This window comes from Bicyclus anynana, chromosome 14 (assembly GCF_947172395.1).
Source record: "Bicyclus anynana chromosome 14, ilBicAnyn1.1, whole genome shotgun sequence".
NCBI lineage: Eukaryota > Metazoa > Arthropoda > Insecta > Lepidoptera > Nymphalidae > Bicyclus > Bicyclus anynana.
In genome coordinates, this window is record NC_069096.1 from 14,761,966 (window position 1) to 14,785,486 (window position 23,521).

Sequence of the window (23,521 nt, forward strand, 5' to 3'; positions counted from 1 at the left end):
TCAAATCAACTGAGAAATGTAATCTGCCTACTGTATTGATATCCACGTAGGGTTGTCAGTAGGCACCTGATGACGTTTGTTACAAAGAATCTCAATTTTGTAATGTCAACTAATACTCGTACGTCAAAGTTAGTGAAATGACTAGACTCCGCGCCACGAAAGAAGTCTACGTCTAAAACCTGAACTAAAATTGACAGCGCCTTACAGAAATGACAATAAGACCGCCATTAGCGCCGCGTCTACGGGACTTGTTTAGTGGAGCGGAGTCTAGTTGAGTATAGTCTATCTCTATGCCAATTATTATTTATTGAGAGCCCAGTGGATATGACCTCTGCCTCCGATTCCGGAGGGTGTGGGTTCGAAACAGAGAATTATCTTAATTCTCTGCGTGTGTGAAGTCTGCCAATCCGCATTGGGCCAGCGTGGTGGACTATTGGCCTTACCCCTTTCATTCTGAGAGGAGACTTGAGCTCAGCAGTGAGCCGAATATGGGTTGATGACGACGATTATTTATACGCAGATATTTGTACAGTTACACAGAGCGGCGAGGTCAAACCGCGGGCTGGGAGTCCACGCAAGTGCCCGCCCACTGAATATTACATAGCGATTTTGATGAAGGCACTCATCAAATATGGATTTGGCAAGACCGGGTGCTCTACCCTGCCCGGCTGCTATATATTTTGTTTCCATTTATCATGATTTCGAATTAATATATGTGCGACTGAGGTTCACTTGTTGTTTTTTGTTTTCTGTAAAAACATATTCCGTATACGAGAACAAACGATTTATTTTGCTATTTTCTTCAAAAAATTGACGATCCAAGCGACAACGTCTCCCAGCAGGCTAATTCACTAACTTTGGCGTATGTTAGACTAACTGACGCCGCGCGGTTTCACCCGCGTGGTTCCCGTTCCCGTAGGAATACAGGGATTAATATAGCCTATAGCCTTCCTTCATAAATGGGCTATCTAACACTGAAAGAATTTTTCAAATCGGACCAGTAGTTCCAGAGATTAGCGCGTTCAATCAAACAAACAAACAAACTCTTCAGCTTTATAATATTAGTATAGATGACATTATACGAACTTGAGATTCTGTGAAACAAATGTCATCTGGTGCTTACTGAGAACCATTGGTAGATAATATTTTTCAGTTATATGATGTTTATAAAGACCAAATTAGTAAATAGGCCAGCAGGTCCGGCAAAAAATCATCTACGTACATTTCACTCTGAAACCAAAAATTTGTTGATTCTACTTCAACTTTTGCGTCTTCGCGACCGCGTGATATTGCGATCAATGACGTAAACTAACTAGATAGAAAAATGCACTGTCAAAGAATTTTGCATTTTGTGTTACAGTGCCTACCCTATAGTTAAAACCCTTGTGAACGCCACAAGTGAGGATGCTCCGGTTTCGTAGTGAAACGCACGTAGAGGATATTTTCTCGGTACTCAGCGACGTCGCTAGGGTTTGACGGTTTTTCGCGGAAAATGGCAAGTTCAATCAATTATTCCCTATTTGCGACTTGTCAAATAACTAAACAACTGTAGTATCTAGAAGGTAACTCGTATTTTTTTTTTGTATGTATTTAATATGTGTGTAGATATATGTGATTATACATATATGTATTATTATGTATTATTTTATACCTTAATGTATTATTTTTGTATATTGTATATTATTAAAGTATTGATTCTGTAAAGTGTATTTTTTTGAGTTTATGTTTATGCTATTCTATTTTTTCTTTAAAATGATATACTAGTAAGCACGGTGCACGTTAGACCGTTGTAACGGAGCAAACTGAAAATCAGCGCTGTGTACTATGCACAGCATAAGGCTGAGTTTGCGACCAGTTGCCATGTTACTAGGTAGGCGAGTAATAATAATTAGTTTCTTTTTTTCGTTTCATTTTTGTATTATAGCTTAAGCACAATAATTAAAATTAAATTGATTTAATGTATGCCTAGTAATAAGTATGGTAATAAAGATTATTTTATTATTTATTTATTTATTTTATTTATTAAGGTATAAGAAGGTTATTACTGTTACTAACTAGGTACAGGTATTAGTCAAAGACACCTGCAATAACAATTTAATCATTAATCTACGTTACATCATAATTAAGTACAGTCGCCGCATATTATTACGGCTTCCTTGTCCGTTAATTAACAGATACCACTAACTACTCGTACATATTATAATGTCTGTGTATCACATTACTTTGTAGAACTGAATGATAATTATATACAATTATATTAAACTAGCTAACGCTCGCGATTTTGTCCGCAACAATATCAGTGTAAGCCGATATTGTCACGGCTGCCATTCAAGATTCTAGCTTTTTTTTAAAATTGACCAATATTCTCATTCCCCTCCAACTCGTCGGGAAAGACTGTATTAGGAGTGGGTATGATAAAAGAGCCGTGATAGCCCATTGGATATGACCTCTGGTCCTCTGCCTCCGATTCCGGAGGGTGTGGGTTCGAATCTGGCCCGGGCATCTCCAACTTTTCAGTTGTGTGCATTTAAAAAAAAATATCACGTGTCTCAAACGGTGAAGGAAAAACATCGTGAGGAAACCTGCATACCAGAGAATTTTCTTAATTCTCTGCGTGTGTGAAATCTGCCAAACCGCATTGGGCGTGGTGGACTATTGGATTAACCCCTCTCATTCTGAGAGGAGACTCGAGCTCTGTAGTGGCCCGAATATGGTTTGATAATGATGATGGTGATGATGACGACAATAGACCAACGGGGCGGGGATCGAACCACCACCCCTCGGTGATGAGTCCCATCGCTCTTACCGTTGAGCTACTGAGGCTCTATAATTTAATAATTCGTAGCACCGTATTTACCGGACCTCGCTCTTAGTGATTTTAATCTCTATGCGCGGCTAAAGGAGCACCAGAAAAGTCAGAAAAAGGAATGCCCGGCCCTGACTTACCATAACCACCCGGCAATTTACTTATATTTAAAAAAAAATCTTGTAAATTCTATTTTATTATTGAAGTCAATACTTTATAAAAAAACGTTTGCTACAACATTCTACGACGTATTTAATTTATCTTTAATCCCCAAATTAAATGAAAATGGACAAACAAAGATCGTTCACCATGCAGCCCGAGTTTTTCGTGTTCTTCATGTTTTGAAGACGTATGATTGGTTTGTTTGTTTGTATTCTTGTTTGTTAACCTTGTAAACAGAAAAAAAAAATACAACTTCAAATGTCACTACGCCGCTTTCGTAAGCCGGCGAACTTTTTAAGCAAGAACAGCGACAAAAAAAGTATTTCTTCAAGAAAACTATGTACTTTTATTAAACCTTTTAAGGTAGATATCTTAACTTTCAACCCTTAAGGGGTGAAAACAAAATCTATTATAAAATACTCCTCAAATGCCCGTTTCACTCTAACGTCGACCTCAATAGTTGTCGATTCGACAATTGCAAATTGAATATTGACTCTGCACTCCGGTATCGAAGTAAAACGAACGTTGAGGGTGTTTCGGAAAAGCTTTTCCCGGGAAATAGCAAAATATATGTGATGTTCATTGTAATGAAACGTAATATTTCATCTATATATTAATGATATTATTAGGAGATATGCCTTATACTAGCGCGTGGAATTTAGTTTTTACAATGCGGGAACCATGGATTTTTCGGGGATGAAAAGTATCCTGTGTGTTAATCCAGAGTCAAATCTATTTCCATTCCAAATTTCGCACAAAGGAGGAACAAACATTCGCACATCCACACTTTCACGTACAGACGAACTTTCGCCTTTATAATATTAGCGTGACTAGCAGACGCCATGCGGTTTCGCCGCGTTGATTTAAGGATACGGGGAAAAATAGCCTATGTTATTCAGTGAAGATGTAACATTCTAATGTTGAAAGAATTTTTAAAATACTTCGAGTAGTTTTTGAGATAAATTTTATAGAAGGAACATTTGAGTTTTTGTTTGTTACAAAGAAAAAATCAAATGTTCCCTCTATAAAATTTACAAAAAGTCAAATATTAGTTTAGATTAGTTCTAGATGGGCTAGAAAATGTTGTTATGCCATACAAAATGTCACGTACAAAATTACCATAATTGCGATTATAACGATTTCCCCCAGAGAGAGTATAAATATAGCTCTCTCTATAAAGAGACGGCGATATGCACACAAAATTATCTCTAATAATATAATATTCTTTAAGGAAAGTTAATTAAATATGTCAAAGGAATATGTGTTCAAAAATGAATATTTTTGGAGTAAATAAAATTTCTTTGTCTTAAAATGTCCCCTATACGCACCCTTATAATAATGACGTAGCGAAACTTGTTCATTGATTTAAATATCACGAAGTAGCTAACTAGTAAAGTGCGGAGCGCCAGTTGCAACTATCTCGTCGGTTTCGTAAAACATGATCACGATAAGAAAATATTTCTTTTTATTTTAGAAGGATAGTCGGAATTATTTGAATTACCTTGTATGAATACATTAAAAGTTTTTTTTTATTAAAAAAAATACTTATACAGTTCGATTCCTATAAGTGGACACGTAACACCTTGAAGTTTTGGGAAATACTCTGAGCATCCTGTATCATGCCATCGATTCGCGGCCGCAAAAATTATGTTACTTACACATTTAACATGGCAGAGAAAAATATTTTCTACAACTACCGTTAATTAAAGGTACATTTTATTCAATTATAACTGATACTTCAAACGAAGTTATCAACGTACAATCTGATCGCCGCATCGACAATGAGTAATCGATTAGCGCAAGAATCACGGCAATCGAGTATCGCATCGCAATCATCGACGAGACATCGATACTCCGTCATTGTTAGAGGGTCATTTAGCTGACAACGACAGTACTACTGACATCTGCTGGCCTATTCACTAATTTGGTCTTAATTAACAACCCATTAGAATAAACAAAGCAACTAAGAAATGTCACCTAGACTGCGCCAAGAAACAAATTTCGTAGACGCGGCGCTATGTTATAATGGCGCTCATTTTTTTTTTTTTTCATTCTTTACAAGTTAGCCCTTGACTACAAACTCACCTGATGGTAAGTGATGATACAATCTAAGATGAAAGCGGGCTAACTTGTTATAGTCGAATAATGAATTCAGCGATCCCTTTTGAAGTTTCCTGTGATACCATTTTTTATTGAATCAAAAATAGTGTGACAAAGTGAACGATCATGATTCACTCAATATGTTCTGAACCAAATTAGTAAATAATTTTAATAAATAACTGTTAGGACCTAGGAATTAAAGATCAATTATTATGCGTACGCCCACTGTTTATTTGAAGATAATTAGATTAGTGAAAAATACAATGTCACACATTACACAGCTAACAAGGAAAAGGTAAGACGCCACAACATGGCGGACCAACAGAGTTGCTAACCTTAAAATTATATTATTGGTACGTTCACAATAACAGTTACATCTGTTATTAATTAAGAAATTTCTCAGTCTAAGGCTTAATAATAAACGTAAAACCTATTTTGAGTCACAGTGATAAAAATAAAATTATTCTAAGACCTTATTTAATTTGACTTATCTCCCATGAAGAACAAACAACTAAAGAAGTTAACAGAAGAATAGCAAACGGCTGGAAGAAGTACTGGTCACTAAAAGAAATCATGAAATGTAACGAGCTAAGCATGACAATCAAATTAACTGCAGGTAACCACTGGAGGAGGGTAGCACAAAATAGAACGGAGTGGAAAAGACTGGAGGAGGCCTATGCCAACAGGCCCTCCGAATTACTCGACATAATAAAATATATATGTGTATTACTCAACTCGTATATTCGGAATAAAGGGCTTATTATTATTATAAGTTTAAACTAAATATTTTAAAATGGAAGATAAAATGTAAAGAAATATTTAAGGAGTTCCGATACCAACACATTAGTCCCTGCTCAGTATAGAACCGTATGCACTCTCGTTGATCTTCGGAGTACCGATAAATTATTGTTATTTTTTTCTGTCTCTACTTTTTCTTCATCTTTATTTTCATCTTTCTTAGGCTCTAGATATTTGTTTTAAATTGTAGTTTTTTGACCATCACAGAGTCGAACATTTGAATAGTCATTGTTTATTCAATGCAAACAAACAAACAATCAAATCTTTCCCCTATATAATATTAGTATCTATATTAAGTCGGGTTTATTACAATACTTACAACACAACAACGGCTGGACCGATTTGGCTGACAATTGGTGGAGAGGTACCTTAGAACCAGGAGGACATAGAAAAGGGTACTTAATTAGGGTAGGAGTAGGCTTGAGTAGCTTGGCTTAAATTTTCAAATCGGAAGTAGTGGCACCCTTAGAGATCAGGTAAAAAATTGATCAATTACATAATTTACACAATTTTTCTTTCAACCGTCTGTCACTAAGCGCTATGATAGAAATTTCTGTTCAAAGTTCCTCTTTGAGAGTGAATGATCTAGGGCACTATTTTTTACCTATACAGAACAGGACATCACTATGACAATAAATATGGTATCATTATTTTACAAAGTGACATTAGCATCTGTCAGAAAATTCGCACGATTATTGATTATACTATAGGAGGAGGATGAAAATCCACACTCCTTTCGGTTTCTACACGGCATCGTACCGGAACGCTAAATCGCTTGGCGTTACGTCTTTGCCGGTAGGGTGGTAACTAGCCACGGCCAAATCCTCCCACCAGCCAAAAATTATCATTTTTTTTAAAGGCGGTTTTACAACTAGAAAGTCACGTTATTTGTGAGACGGAGCGTCGGCTAGTGTATTATTAAAAACATTACCATCTACTAAATGCTTCATCACTCAACATTAGACGAGACTGCACTTAAGCACTAAGTAAGTGAACTAAGTAAATTGTCCTTAAGTGAAAAAAATGCTACACGATGCAAGTAAATTACGTCGCGGGCAAAATCAAGTTAATATTTTCCCAAAATAGAGGTGAATTCAAAATTCGCTTGGGCAAAATAATAGTTATAATGTAATCAAAACTTCTTGGAATAATTTCTACGTTCAATGCCTACGTAATGCTATCTAAATCTAAAGTTGCTTGCGAAATTTGAAAATATGGCCATTAAATCATACTAGGATAACGTGATTTGAATATTACGGGTGTCTAACAAGATTAAGGTCGAAACTAAATCACTTTAAAAATATAATCGCAGTATCTTTTAACGATCGAAGCCTCTTTCCATCCTAAAATAGGATGCGATTTGTAATTTTTTCATCATTACATTCAACTTATAAGCCATTATTTTTTTAGGGTTCTGTAGTCCACAAGGAACCCTTATAATTTCGCCATGTTTATCTGTCTGTTCGTCCGTCTGCCCGCGGTTTAACGCAGCGACTATTACTACTAGAAAGCTGTAACTGTTAATTAAAAAGATAAAGTTGTCAGTAAGATAACTCAGTCTGTTAAAACTAGAAAGCTGAAATTTGGCGTGATTGTGTATATTAATTACGTCTATAAAGTGGTAAAAAGAAAATTAAAAAAAAAACATGTTTTGGTGTACCTTCCCTACTTGCAAAGTGAGAATGAATTTTTTATCGTCTATCCCATGGTGTGAGGTATCGTTATCGGTATTTTTGTGCATTACATAAGGTAAGGTTGTAACTTGACTTACGGAACCCTACACTGCGCGTGGCCCGACACGCACGTAGTCAGTTTTTTTTTTAATTTTACTCACAACAACACTATGAGGCACTGTTAAATTCCCCCAACGAATGATAAAAGCGAGATAACTTACAGTTTATTCCACGTGCAATCGTGGCTATAAAACCGACTATAAATATTTGATACGCTCGTGGATATCGCTGAGGCACATTTTACAACATGTTACATACCGATTAGATCGTAGTACATTACAGACTTTGACAAACGAACATTGGGTATTTTTAACCGCTAACGCAAAAAGAGAGGTGTTATAAGTTTGACCTCGATGGCATCTCTCTCAAACGGACGGGCCGATTTCGATGCGGATTTTTAATATTAAAAAAGAGATGGTCCAAAATTGTATGGAGCCCAGGATCAGTCATTGTACCCTGGCGGAAGTAAAATAAATATTTTTGCTTAACTATTTTTGATTATACAAATCTAGGAATTTACTTTAATTCTTTAGAAATAATATTTATTCTTTCCCATGAAATGCAACACTAATAAGGGTAATAATGGCGGATTGATGACGTTTTCAATGCGGTAGTCGATTTGACGTTTGCTGTCAACTGTCATGTCATAGTTGCCTTATGGGTTATGGGCGCCATCTTAATATAACTCAAAAGCTTGGGTTTTAATTTTATTTATTTCTTTTTATTTAATTAGATTTATGCACTTAAATAAATTTTAATAAAGCCCTTCTATTTTTTAAATTTTAATGATACGGGGTACAAGAGTAAATCTCCTTTACTTTGCCAGCAATTTTTTTACTTTTTAAACAAATGAATTTTGACTTGACTTTGATATTCACTAAGTTCCGTATAAGGAGGAAGGTCTGGTCTTAGTAGTTGACCGTTAAATAGGCGTTCTAGTTAAACGCATCCCATATTAGAACTTATCATTGCTTACCATCAGGCATGATAGTAGTCATATTTCCCATGAAAAAAACCAAGCCGCTCGCCACACAATGCCGCGTCACGTCAATCAATCAAAATGGCGGCCGAAAATGGCGGGACAAATGTTTGCTGTTCTTATTATTTATTGCCTTTATCCTATGAGGATTACGTGTCTATTTGGATCATGTGTTATACAATTTGTTACCTTTGGTCAAAATAACTCATTTTTCGCCTAGGATTACAACCTTATATTAAAATGATTTTTATTATTATGATAATAGTCAACTGTCACTGTAAAGCCATTAAACTACCTTTTTAATCTGTGCGTCATTATCACAGATAAATAATTTATTAAACTGATACCACAGATAAATAACTTACTATGCTAAATTAATACCTATATCACAATAAGGTATTGTAGGCTCTCGTTCTATACGAGAGTGTTGTCTGTATTTTCTCACAGGGAATACATGAAATAGAACGTCAATAAATATCTCTCACCCACATTTAGTAAGTGTGTCAAACAATATATCAACAAATGTCGTAACGAATAAAACAGTATTTAGATCATCTTACTAACAACTTGTTTACAAAACACTGATGACACAATATTTATTGTCTTCATTGTTTCAACTGCATTGATCAATCGACTACAGTGGACTAGACGCGCGACAAAATGTTGTACACCGTAGACAGATAAATTAATAGACGCCTTGAATGAATGAATAGAATGCAACAAATGCTATGATTTGTTGCATTCTCTCAAGAAAGAGAACAACTTATGCATGGACTTTGTAAAGAAACGAGGCAAGGCGATTCGATATTCAGTGCTTTGGCGCGTGTCGTTTCTGACAAGTTGTCAGATGGTTCAGGGCAGTGTGTTGTGATGTGAAAATCACGTCAAATTTAATGTCAAATTTGAATATCCGACCCCGCAAGCGCCGGCGGCGTCATCGTAATAGACATCATAATAAAAGAAGTCCATTTACCGAATATTTAGATTGCCTACCAAATATTAGGAGTTAAAAATTCCTAAGGTTAGTTAGGCAACAACAACCCTAAATTAGGCAAGACAAATTGTAGTTACCATTTGTCTTGACTCGGCACCATTAACTTATCTATTTAGAAGTGATATCTTTGTATCCTATGTGTATGCAATTTATTTTTTGTACGAGTGGGAATGTACTTATAGCTCCGATTATTTTACTAATACGCGTTATATCTTCCTGTTACCGAATATTAGAAGTTACAATTCTAGAAGAAAACTAACCCAAAACAACCCTAAAGTAGGCAAGACAAATTGTACCATTTGTCTTGACTGTCCAACATTCACTTATCCATTTAGAAGTGGTGTCTCTGTCGTGTACCAAGTCCTAGCTCGAGATAAATTGCCTCAACAATGGCCGCTAGCCTGTCACTGAAATTGTAAAATATTGTCGGGAAAAATAATGATATATTAATACCTAGCCGGTGCGACGTGTCGGGGATTCTTAATTTATTTTCAGCTTCACAGCGCGACGTTTCAAACGTTGTTATAGACGAAAGTTTGAAAATTAATATTAGCAGATATGAAATGATATTATAGACTTTCGACGAAGACGGTTTGGCTAGATATATAAGTAAATACATATTTACTTTTAAAAAAATATCAATTATAAAGACTGTCGATAGAAGAGAAAACATAATCTAATATAAGGGGAGCCGAAGAAGGGATTTTTGCAGTTACTGGAGCGCGGCAGATGAACATAAGTATACTACGCACGTTGTTCAGTACCTCCACCAGTTGATAGCTATAAGGTGTAGGTACATATCGAAAATCTAACGATTTGAGCTTAACGTAATGGAAGGAAGGGTTCCAGTTATAAAATAAAACCCTTATACTCGTATTTCCAATATCGAGCCACGAGCGCGGTTAATATTTTTACGGTTATTAATTAAGGAAATTCTCTGATATGCAGGTTTCCTCACGATGTATTCCTTCACCGTGTTAGACGCGTGATATTTAATTTCTTATAATGCACACAACTGAAAAGTTGGAGGTGCATGCCCCGGACCGTATTTCGAACCCACACCCTCCGGAATCGGAGGCCGAGATCATATCCACTGGGCTATCACGGCTTCCGTGATGCTTTAGTTAGGAGCAGGATGAAAATCCACACCCCTTTCGGTTTCTACACGACATCGTTCCGGAACGCTAAAACGCTTGGCGGTACGTTTTCGTCGGTAGGGTGGTAACTAGCCACGGCCGTAGCCTCCAACCAGCCAGACCTGGACCAATTAAGAAAACCTCAATCGGTCTAGCCGGGGATCGAACCCAGGACCTCCGTCTTGTAAATCCACCGCGCATACCACTGCGCCACGGAGGCCGTCAAAATAAACGATATGCTATACCGTAACAGGCGACACTGGGACAAGAACCACCTAATTGTAATTCAATTCACTCAATTTGAATTTGTCAAATACATCGGCGTAACATTTCAGCGTCGCGGTGTAACGCTCGAAATGGTTAAACGCGTCTATGTTGACTGGGTGATTGATAGGTTGCTATAACCACGGCTGTTCCATTAAATAACACGTTCGCATTGATTTATATGCCTCTACTTTGCTTTTGCCGACGCTTCGGTCTGCAGACCAACTAAAAGGTGGGCTGATGACATCATTACCAAAACAGGGCGAGAATGGATGTCTCTCGCAAAAGATAGAGATTACTGGAAGAAGAAAGAGGAGGCCTTCACCCATACGGGATCCACATCACAAGAAGATAACTAACCATACTAACATTAGAATTAATATATAATTATAATTATAATTTAAACTAACACACCTAACAAACGTTTGAAATGTAAATTGATGTGGAAATAAAAAGCTTTATTATTATTATTATTATTATTTTGCTTTTAGTCTAAGCATGTCTTGGACAGAACAAAAGGTTATAAAGCTCAAAATTTAAAAAATTCAAAATGCATTTATTTCAAGTAGGCTCAGTTTACAAGCACTTTTAATATGTCAGGTTCGGAAGGCAGGTTCTGCTGAGAAGAAACCGGCAAGTAACTCAACAGTTGCTCTTTTAAAATAAATCATGCAGTATTATAATTTACAATTGATGACCTCATTACAATTTCTTATAGTTTTACTTCCTGTGTGAAGGTGGAAGCTGATCCAACGGCCTCCAAGCATCTTTATTATTAAGGCTCATGCAATGGATACCATAAGAAATCTTGAAATCGAGGGATCCTCAAATCGTTTGATCGTCAACGAGGCTTCTTGTTAACTACGGAATCCTAAAAATACTGGAAAGTAGACAACAAACTTCATAAATTTTATGAGGGAATCTTCAGATCCGTACAAAAGTTATAACTTTCGTCACAAAAAATGTGTTTTGTGATGAAGTTAGATAAACTTTTCAATGGAAGTTATAAGTTATAATATTTCACTTTAGTAAGCTTTTACAACTCATGTGCAATCATTTTTCATGTGCTTGTAAAGTCAGCGTACTTGAAACTTTAATGTTGGTACACGTGCGAAGAACACAAGAACACATTACTTATTCTCTATGGCACAAGCGCGACTATTTCTCACGGCGAAGGTGGTATGACGTCGAATAACTCACTCTTCAAAATATCCTACTAATATTATAAACGCGAAAGTTTGTATAGATGTTTGGATGTTTGTTACTCTTTAATGCCGCTACTACTGAAGCGATTTGGAATGGAAATAGATTTTACTCTGGATTAACACATAGGCTACTTTTTATCCCGAAATAATCCATGGTTTCCCGAAATAATCGATGATTTTAATGATATGAATGTTTGTTACTCTTTCACGCCTCGACTACTTAACCGAATTAGCTAAAATTTGGTATTGAGATATATTATAGCATGGATTAACACAGAGGCTACTTTTTATCCCGGAAAAATCCATGGTTCTCGAGGGATTTGTGAAAAACTAAATTCCACGCGGACGAAGTCGCGGGCGTCTGCTAGTATCCTTTAAAACACTGATAAACTGGCAACTTTCCTCTGATGCTCAAAGGTTTGAAGTTTTGTCAAAAGCGGTGAAAAGTCTCTTGGCTCAGCGATCCACTGCAGCCAAAGCAGCCAAATGGTATTTGGCTGAGCCGTCAAAAAGATGGCTCCAGTACTCCATGCAAGACCGGACTTGGGCCTGATATAGAGTAAGTAATTGCTGTGAAGAGATACTTTAATAACAAAATCATTCATCATTACTTTATCGAAAAAAAGTTTGCTACAACGTTTTAGGTCATTTTAAATTAATCTATAGGTACTAATAAGCTGAAGAGTTTATTTGTTTGTTTGTTTGATTGAACGCGCTAATCTCAGGAACTACTGGTCCGATTTGAAAAATTTTTTCAGTGTTAGATAGCCCATTTATCGAGAAAAGCTATAGGCTATATATTATTCCCGTTTTCCTACGGGAACGGGAACCACGCGGGTAAAACCACGCCGGTAAAACCACGCGGCGTCAGCTAGTCTTTAATATGTCCCCAACGGGGACAAGAAAGATCGTGGACCATACAGCCTGAGTATTACGACATTTTTGAAGATTGGTTTGATTGCTTTTTTTCTAGGTTTTTAAGCTTGTTAGTAACAGAAAATAATAATACAACTACAAATGTTACTTCACCGCTTTGGTACACCGGCGAACTTTTTAAACAGGAGTTTATTTTTTTTTTCAAGAAACATACTTTTATTAAAACAATTATATCACCAGATCTTTATTTATACATCTTTTGTTTTTTTATACATGGGTATACCTGGGTTACCGGGGCCAATGGTGTATGCCGGTGAGCATTCCCCTTTGCAAATTAAACTATATCTTGTTAAAACACTCGTATCTCTATTATAAAATGCACTTGACTTTGAGGAACCCCGATTATGCAAACCTTTCAAAATCTACTGCAATAAGATGCAGCTACGCAACATATATTTTACAAAAAAAGCTTTTCAACGGTCTTTCTAAAATGAATAAAAAAAAGTCAAGAGCCAAACAAAAATCCATAATTCTATACTAATTTTTATAGAGGTAAAGTTTGTTTTGCTGTAGGGGGTAATCTCTGGATCTACTGTACCGATTCTGAAAATTCTTCAACCACTAGAAAGCCTTATTATGTGTAAGTATCATAACTATATTTTATCCCAGTATTCTTACGGGAACGGACATTACGCGGGTGAAACCGTGGGGCGTCGACTAGTACCTAATAAGACGCTAACAGATTTTATTACAAGCCAATTTGCAGGAAAAATACAGGTTTATTTGAAGTAGACCATCAATTACACGCACGTGTAAGGGCGAAAGAGCCCGCTATTTGTCTACCTTTTATGCTCGTAGCGAATGAAAATACTCCACCTACCATTACCTAGCCAAGAATGACTACAATAATATTATCACAAGAATGACTAAGCAGCACTTACTTACGGAATAATCTAAGGTACATATTAACACTAGATAGCGTGAGTAATATATTTTAAATACTAATATTATAAAGCTGTAGAGTTTGTTTGAGTTAGAAGACGCTAATCTAAGGAACTACTGGTTAGAATTTAAAAAATATTTTGTAGTAGGTACATAGTCCTTTTATCGAGGAAAGCTATGCTATGGCTATTTGGGCGGAGAATCAATGATAAAATGTGGCAAAATCGGAAAATCTTCATTCAAAAATCAAAATTCATTTATTTCAAGTAGTCTCAGTTTACAAGCACTTTTGATACGTCAGTTGACTATTTGTAAAGATTCTACCACCGGTTTGGAAGGCAGGTTCTGCTGAGAAGAAACCGGCAAGAAACTCAACAGTTGCTATTTAAAAAAAAATCATACAATATTATAATTTACAATGGCTATAATTATAATTTGCAATTTCTTATAGTTTTACTTCCTGTGTGAAGGTAGAAGCTGATTCAACGGCCTCCAAGCATCTTTCTTATTAAGGAACTCATCAATGGTGTCGTAACCTCGAATAAGTAAATGTTTTTTAAAACATTGCTTAAAGCTATGCATTGGCAGGTCCATCATGTATAGGTACAGTAACTTTTCCGCAGATGAAGTGGCCAACGTCTGCTAGTATTATAATAGTATAAAAACAATTGTCTGTACATGCTAACTACTACGAATATATTTGTTTTTAATATCCGATTGTTTTATTTGTCCCGTTTTCACAACTACAAAATTACGCCAATGGATTACCATATAATTTTGCATACAAAAGAGTCAGGAGTAATGGATGTAATTGCACGAGTATGTCATTCTACAATACACCGGATTGTAGAATTTAAACTATTGTCATTGGTATCCAAAATAATATATATTATCTACACTAATAATAAAAAAAAAACAGGGAAGTTTTGTCTTATTGTAACTGAAGGAAGATTTGTCTGAAACTGTTAATGAAAAAATAAAAGACACAGCTTAAACTCTCGGGACTATTGTTGGAGTATGCCTAGTTTCAAACCCTTATGGTAGACGTCCACAGATCCGCATCGTACGTATCGGCATCGCAAGAACGGATTTTTAATTTTACAGAAGATAAAACCCGTTCCAGCCGCTGGATGCTGGCGGCTCGAGACCGTTGTGCTTGGAGGTCCATCGGCTGATTATGATATGATGATGACAATCCGTTCAATGCCTGCCAATGTTTAGCTTTTCACAAATCCCTCGGGAACCATTGATTTTTCCGGGATAAAAAGTAGCCTATATGTTAATCCATGCTATAATATATCTCAATACCAAATTTCTGCCAATTCGGTTGAGTAGTCGAGGCGTGAAAGAGTAACAAACATTCATATCATAAATTCATCAGTTTTCGCAAATCTCGGACAACCATGGATTTTTTCGGGATAAAAAGTAGCCTATGTATTCCAGAGTAAAATCTATTTCCATTCCAACTTTTAGCCAAATCGCTTCAGTAGTAGCGACGGTAAATAGTAACAAACATCCAAACAAACATCCATCCAAACATCAAACTTTCGCGTTTATAATATTAGTTGATTAGAAACATATATTTCGACAACTTTTTTTCACATTTACACTGCTGAACACTTGACGTTAAACTTGATCGTGTGTAGCTATCGTTAGAGTTTAGTTTTTTATTCGGAACGGAACCCTGAAAACGTCAAAAAACCGAACGATATCGAGGAAAGCTACTTGTAAGTATGTATTTCCACATTTCCTTAAGTGAATACCTCACGAGCGTAGTTAATGGAGCTGGAATGACGGCGCCTTTCTGTGGAGCTATCAATCAGGGTTAACGGTGATAGACGACGATTAACTATTTTAAAGGAGCGAATAACATCTATAGTAGGTAGGGAATTTTAGAACTGTGACTGAGACGTTTTTAGTTGATACTAGCGGACGCCCGCGGTTTCATCCGCGTCATTCCCGTTTCGGCGGGAATATACGGAGATAAAATATAGCCTATAGTCGTTATCAACCCATATTCGGCTCACTGCTGAGCTCGAGTCTCCTCTCAGAATGAGAGGGGTTAGGCCAATAGTCCACCACGCTAACCCAATTGGCAGACTGCACACACGTAGAGAATTAAGAAAATTCTCTGGTATGTAGGTTTCCTCACGATGTTTTCCTTAACCGTTAGAGACACGTGATATTTGATCTCATAAGATGCACACAACTGAAAAGTTGGAAGTGCCACACCCTCCGGAATCGGAGGCAGAGGTCATAGCCACTATCACGGCTCTCAGCCTTTAGTCATCATGGATAATGTAGGATTAGAATGAAAGAAAGATTTTTTCAAATCGTACCAATATTTTCAGAGCCTATTCAATGCAAACAACTAAACAAACAATCAAATATTAATTAGCTTATAGATTTCTTGTCCGAGACTTCGTACGCTTGGGAACCCCAAACTTCGGACCCCTAATTCATCTACTTAATGGATGAAATTTGATTATTTTTTCTTATTCCATTCAAAATTATTTACTTGTGACGAATATATAGCAAATACTTCATTAGATAAAGATTAATATCATGTTTATAAACACACCTTTACAAATATTTAAGTGGCAAAACGAATTTTAATTAAATCAGGCAATCAGGACGATCTTACCAAGACACTCAGTTTTTCCTCAACGTCGCTCGCATATCATTGGAGTGTCATCAACCAACTTGCCAGACTATAGTAGGTAGGTACTGATATCGAAAGTGTCTGTCAGTTACCTTTTCACCGCTAAAAATCGCTGAGATAAATTGTAATTGTAAGCTACTTTCATCATCATCATTATCAACCCATATTCGGTTCACTGCTGAGCTCGAGTCTCCTCTCAGAATGAGAGGGGTTAGGCCAATAGTCCACCACGCTGGCCCAATGCGGATTGGCAGACTTCACACACGCAGAGAATTGAGAAACCTCTCTGGTATCCAGGTTTCCTTACGATGTTTTTCCTTCACCGTTTGAGACACGTGACATTTGATTTCCTAAAAGGCACACAACTAAAAAGTTAAAGATGCATGCCCCGGACCGGATTCGAACCCACACCCTCCGAAATCGGAGGCAGAGGGCTATCCACTGGGCTATCACGGCTCATATGCCCCGGTAAAATCCCTGGATTCAGCAGTTGTTAATATTTAGCCTCAACAGCTTCTTAAAGGGGCTAATCTAATTTCAAAGAACAGACCTAGTCAGACCTACCAGTATAGATCAAGAATAATAATCTCCCCATTTCTCGGTACAGTAATTTCTGAGAAATTATTTCCATTAATTTGTTTTCCCCATCTAAATAAATGTTATTTCAAGTAAATGTACTTCATTAGGATAATATCATTTGTTCAATTATAAACGTGGGTAAAAATGACTGGGAAATACGGGTGTATTAGCATAGAAAACTCTCCGACCTCAAAACGTTATTGTTGTAACAACAGATCTTTGGGTAAATGATTTTAAATGGTAATTCGGTTAGGCTTAATTTCATTATGTAATACTAGCGGACGCCAGTGACTTCGTTTGCCCTTAGATTTCTTTAATCCTATCGCATAATCTATTCTTGGATATCTACTAACTATAAACTACCTCCCTGCCAAATTAAACTTTTGTACGCCAAGCACTAAATCTACTTAAGCGTCAAGCGGTTTTCGATATTTAAGATAAAGAATAATTAGGCTGCGCGACGCGCTGCTGCTCGCATTGCGCGCTGGGAGACAGATGGTTGCTTGAAAGAAATAGCGGTTTCCACGCTATGGGCAACCATCCATGATCCCGATTAAAATGGTTGCTGCCCACAGCGTGGAAACCGCTATTTCTTTATCCTTTATTCTTGTTTTAGCCGTGTTTCATAATCAATTAAAATTCTTAAAACTGTAACTCTAAAAATGAAGGACTTTCTATACAAACTTTCAACCCCTATTTCACTTCCTTCTTATTTTATTTTCGCAATAAATAATATAACCTTCTTCGCAAACCGTGCCTAGTTTCATTTGAATTAATTTAGTAGTTTCAGTGTAACGCCCGAATAACAGAAAAACACAGACATACAGACAGACAGACAAAAAATCAAAAAAAAAGGTTTATAATGCCCCCCAACAAAAAGTTTTAAAATATCTTCAATGTACAGAATTGGACCTACTACAGTTTTATTACTATAGATATAGATAGATGGGAATATCCTTCCCGATCACCACTTTCTTTTCATACCCTTGAGCCCCCAATCGCACGAGAGTTTTTTTAACGGATGCTAAAAAAGCGTTCAAATACAACAAATGCATTCCCAAGTAGGTATCATGCGAATGGGAGCTTACTTGAATTCGACTACTATCTATCTATTAAAAATTATCATTACAACCTTTCTTTAATAACCGCGTCTGGATCTATTAAAACAAAGTTATGACAGCGCCAGATTTTTTTAAAAACCCCGACAGGAAGACAAAGGGAAATGGCGCATAATCCCGTAACTTGGCCATCCAAGAAACGGAAATAGACCATTCAGCGGAAGCGCCGTGGAATTCATTTCAAATCTCGACAAAGAGACTGCTCTCATCTTCGCTAGCTATTTTTTAAAGTTCTCGCGCCTAATTGGCTGCGAGGTTTAAAAGACTGCATCAAAAGTCACGAGTGTCGAGCTGAGACTGTGACCACTTGTGACTAGATTCTATCAGACTTTGAGACTGATCTTTTTAGGGTTCCGTACCTTATAAAGAAACATCTGAACTCAGTATCACTTTGTTATCCGTCTATGCGTCTGACTTATCATGACATGCGGCATTATATCGGAAACGCGTGGGAAATTAAAACCATAGTAAAACCATCTAAGTATTAAAGAGCCATGATATACCTCCGATTCCAGAGGCTGTGGGTTCGAATCCGGTCCGGGCATATGCACCTCCAACTTTTTAGTTGTGTGCATTTTAAGAAATTAAATATCACGTGAAGGAAAAACAGAGAAAGGAAACCTGCATACCAAAGAATTTTCTTAATTCTCTGCGTGTGTGAAGTCTGCCAATCCGCATTGGGCCAGCGTGGTGGACTAACTCCTCTCATTCTGAGAGGAAACTCGAGCTCAACAGTGAGCCGAAAATGGGTTGATAACAACGAAGTAACTAAAGTCTTCAAGGACTGTGAAAAGAATTAATCTGCCCCGTGTCTCAGCACGTTAAGCCAACGATACCGGTCATTATCTATCCCATCTGAAAGAAACATTACCACCCTAAGCCTACCAGCATTGGAGCAGCGTGGTGGGTCTAAGCTCCATATCCCTACTCCTATAGGTCTGGTAATGTAATGCACCGTTAAATTAGGCTGATCATGATTATTAAACTTATATTAATAAACACTGACGGATTTATTTGGCAACATTCGTACAATCTATAGAGTCAACAAAATAAACGAGTGAACATGGAAATTAGATGATTGAATCAACTCGGCAATTCCAGTAAGAATATATAGGTACCTAAATGTCCCCGCACACGGGCGCTACACCACAGCCACAAAACGCCTCCACCCACCCCTCATCTGAAGTTTTCATACATCTATATCTATTAATACGAGACCCGAACTACGCGGGTGAAACCGCGGGCGTCTGCTATAGATTTATATAGAAACTAGCGGACGCCCGCGACTCGTCCGCGTGGACTTTAGTTTTTCACAAATCCCTCGGGATACATGGATTTTTTCGAGATAAAGTGTAGCCTACGTGTTAATCCATGCTATAATATATTTCAATACCAAATTTGGTTCAGTAGTCCAGGCGTGAAAGAGCAACAAACATTCATATCATCAAAATCATTAGTTTTCGCAAAACTCGGGAAACCATGGATTTTTCGGGATAAAAAGTAGCCTATGTGTCAATCCAGAGTAAAATCCATCCATTCCAAATATCAGCCAAATCGCTTCAGTAGTAGCGGCGTTAAAGAGTAACAAACATCCAAACATCCATACAAACTTTCGCGTTTATAATATATCAATTTATTTCTATATAAATATAGAAATGCCGCACACGGTCGGTGGCCACCTCTTGCCACAAAACATCGCTTCTACTCGTAGCTTTGACGCCGTTTGTGGTTGTGGCGTTGCGCCCGTGTGCGGCGACGCTAAGAGTACCTGCTCCGGTCCGGTTTTTATGGCGCCGTTACAAAAACCTTATGTCCTTCGCCGCACAGTCTAATTATCTGGTAGGAAACCGCTTAATTGGCCCATTGTGTGAGAAAATACTATGTATTTGAAACCTGTGACTTAGCGTAATATATTAGACGTGCGTATAAAGGTTTTGCAGTGGAGACTGAAGCATAATGTTTTGTATTTTTTTTATTATACTGGAAGATAACTTATTCCTGTTGATATTTGATAAGACTGAATCTTACAGATTAACGTGATTGGAGGCGGCGGCGAATTTGACGGTAATGACCAATATTTTGTACGGGATACTGGGGACATTTTTTATCATACTACGCTGAAAAAAATATGGTAGGAGCATAGACTAACAAACTTTCATTATGAAACGAGGTAAGTCTGACTATCGCTGACTATCGCAGACTCTTAATCCAGAACATAAAGTACAGTAGTAAAGTATAACAACAATACACCAAATCCAACAGTACTGAGGGCTCGATTTCTGTCGCTCGTTAAAAAGCGATTTGTTACGTGTAGGTCGCGCAGACCAGCAAATAAAGCGAACACTGCAGTGGGTCAGGGTCCGTTGTTGGATTAGTTTTGTTGTGCTAAGGTCGCTGGATTGATTACTTGAGAGATTCTCTTGCTTAACACTTGTTATATCGGCGGCATTTCAGATCTAGATGATCTTAAATGCCGCCGCCAAAATCTCTTATGAAAGATCTAAGATGAGTGCTTAGTTTATTAGGCGAACCTATATTCTCTATTGCCTAAGGCCCTGGATCAAAATTAATAGTTAGTTCCTTGACTACAATCTCACCTGAGGGTAAGTGATGACGCAATCTAAGATGAAAGCGAGCTAAGCTGTTAGGAGTAGGATGAAAACCCCTTTCGGTTTCTACACGATATTGCACTGAAACGCTAAATCGCTTGGCGGTAGGTCTTTGCCGGTAGGGTGGTAACTAACCACGGCCAAAGCTCTTTTCCGTAAAATAAGTGTCTTATAGAGTTCATCGCGAACAAACAATCTGACTCGGCAGAGGACTCTTATAATATCAAATACATAATTATATGCATAGATGTTTGCCATATTAACTAGAAAAACTTTTAATTTCATAGTTATTTTTAAACTACATCAGCAAATGAAAGAAAGGATATCTAGATTAGAATGACCAACAGGGAAAAACCCAGTTGTAAGTTTAGTTCCAAGCCTACTGTGCTGAATCATCAATCATTTTTATTAGAACTCATGAGGTCACGACCCCAAGGTCATAGAACATTTTGGTAAGGATCAAAATTGTGTGACCTCTTGATCTTTGAATCATAGTGATGTTTCAATTTAAATGTTTTGTTTCACACTGCTGCATCCAGAGGTGCTTATGATATGTATTCTGTGGTATTATATACAACGAAGTATTTCATATACTGATATATAATGTCCCATGAGCAAATGTCACTTTGCTCAGGTTTAGAGTTGCTATTTATTACATTAAATGTCTGGCAATTGAGGACTTGATTTTTTATGATACCCTGTAGAAAATATAACAAAATTAACTTTTGCACTTGACCAATCAAGGACTTAAATCCTTGAAACCTTTGTTTGACATCAAACATCTAAATTGAAAAAAATAATACCACTTCATTGCTACACTAAAAATTACAGTTGTGTCAATATTCAAGGAAAGGTAAGGAAGAAAAGAAAGAAAGGTTTGTGGTATAATTTTATTGGGAATGATAGGAGACAATGGAAGTAGGTAATAGGTTTTATGGATTGTAGTAAAGCAGATCAATCAATATCTTGAGATTTAACAGAGCATTTTCTATTCTTCTTATATTCTATTCTAGATGTTCTTCAAAATTAATTAAACGTTGATTCAGCTTTACAAACTGAAAGAAAAAATATTTAAATTTCAACAGCAAATAACACATCTATCAAAGTGATTATTATACAAAAAAATATGTATTCATTTATAGCAGACCCATCCTTTCACCTAAAAAGGTGCCAGTCCCTGTCAAGGGGGACATCATCGAGAGCATCCAGACCCTAGAGATATGGCAATACTAGAGCCCTACTCGATGAATACTGTTTACCAACAAATAAATTAAAAATGAGGGTATAAATCACTACTCATTTCGCAGCTAAGAATAATTATAAATAGCTTATTCTTAAATTATTGAAAATAAATTTGTTTAATAAGCTTAGAATTTTATAAAGGAACATAACTACTTAATTTATAATTTATTTTTAATTTGTTTGTTCATAATAGTACACATCAAGTAGGGCTGTAGTGTAGAACAATTGATCTTTAAATAGTGTTTTCTAAGGGTTGTCTTGTCACAAATTGGTGACTCAGGACTTGATCATTGTCATTGTCATCTAACTTCAAATCATATACCCGTAATGTATCATGTTGATAATGAGCTTTTCATTATTAAAAAAAAGTTCAAAATTGGTTTAGTGGTTTAGATGTAAAATAAATAACAAACAAACTTACATTCACATTTTTATATATTATATATGTTGGGATTTTGCATAATAATAATAACAATGGTTGTGAAATTAAAAAAAAAATACTGAATAAGAATTTTTTTTCAATGTGATGTGATGAGCTATTCATAATAATATAATGGTTGTAAAATACAATAAAAATGACTGTAAAAGTAATTTATTTTTAATGATGTGGATGAAAAAAAATCAACCTGTAAACTACAAGTCTCTTTGCTCTAGAAATTTTTCATTATCGAATGATTTTCATGTCTTATTATTTATAATTCAACTAAACAAAATATTGTTACTTTTTGGTTTTGCTTTTCTCTGAATGTTATCTATGGAGGATGTTGGGACTTTGGGAGGGATGGGAGGATGTGAAATATTACAAAAAAAGGAAAGGAAAATCAGGTGGAGTTGCTGTTTGAATATTGGAATTGTATTGGAAACAAGAAAATTAGGTAAAAACAAAAAATAAAAATACTATAATTATGGTTCAGTCCTAGATACACCCCAGGATACCCCAACTATAACAATTTAAATTTCTTATTCATCTCATACAGTTTAAATATCATTTTCTTTCCTTCCTTACATTCTAAGATGCTTTAAAATAAAATCAGTCTTTAACATATTTACTTGAGTATTTAATTAAAAAATTATAATAACAGTCTTTGTGCAATTCACATAATTTTTTAATAATAATTGGCTTACAATAGCCCCTAGCTGTTTCAATCATATTACAGGTAAACAAATCCTCAAAGAACAACAAATGCATGTATTCTCAAAATTAAAAAAAATCAAATCAAAAACCCTCTGTGTTATTCTTTATCTATTAAAATATATTAACAATATTATAATTATTACAAAGGAAGTAATCTTTGAAACAGTATTGTGAGATGATG

At 36.3% G+C, this 23,521-nt stretch overlaps 1 protein-coding gene across 1 annotated transcript in view; it reads right to left on the minus strand.

Annotated features, from left to right (window-relative positions):
* Positions 1 to 23,521, minus strand: part of LOC112044984 (protein kinase C, brain isozyme) — a 206,314-nt gene that overhangs the window by 182,172 nt on the left and 621 nt on the right. The gene's annotated exons all lie outside the window — the stretch shown is intronic.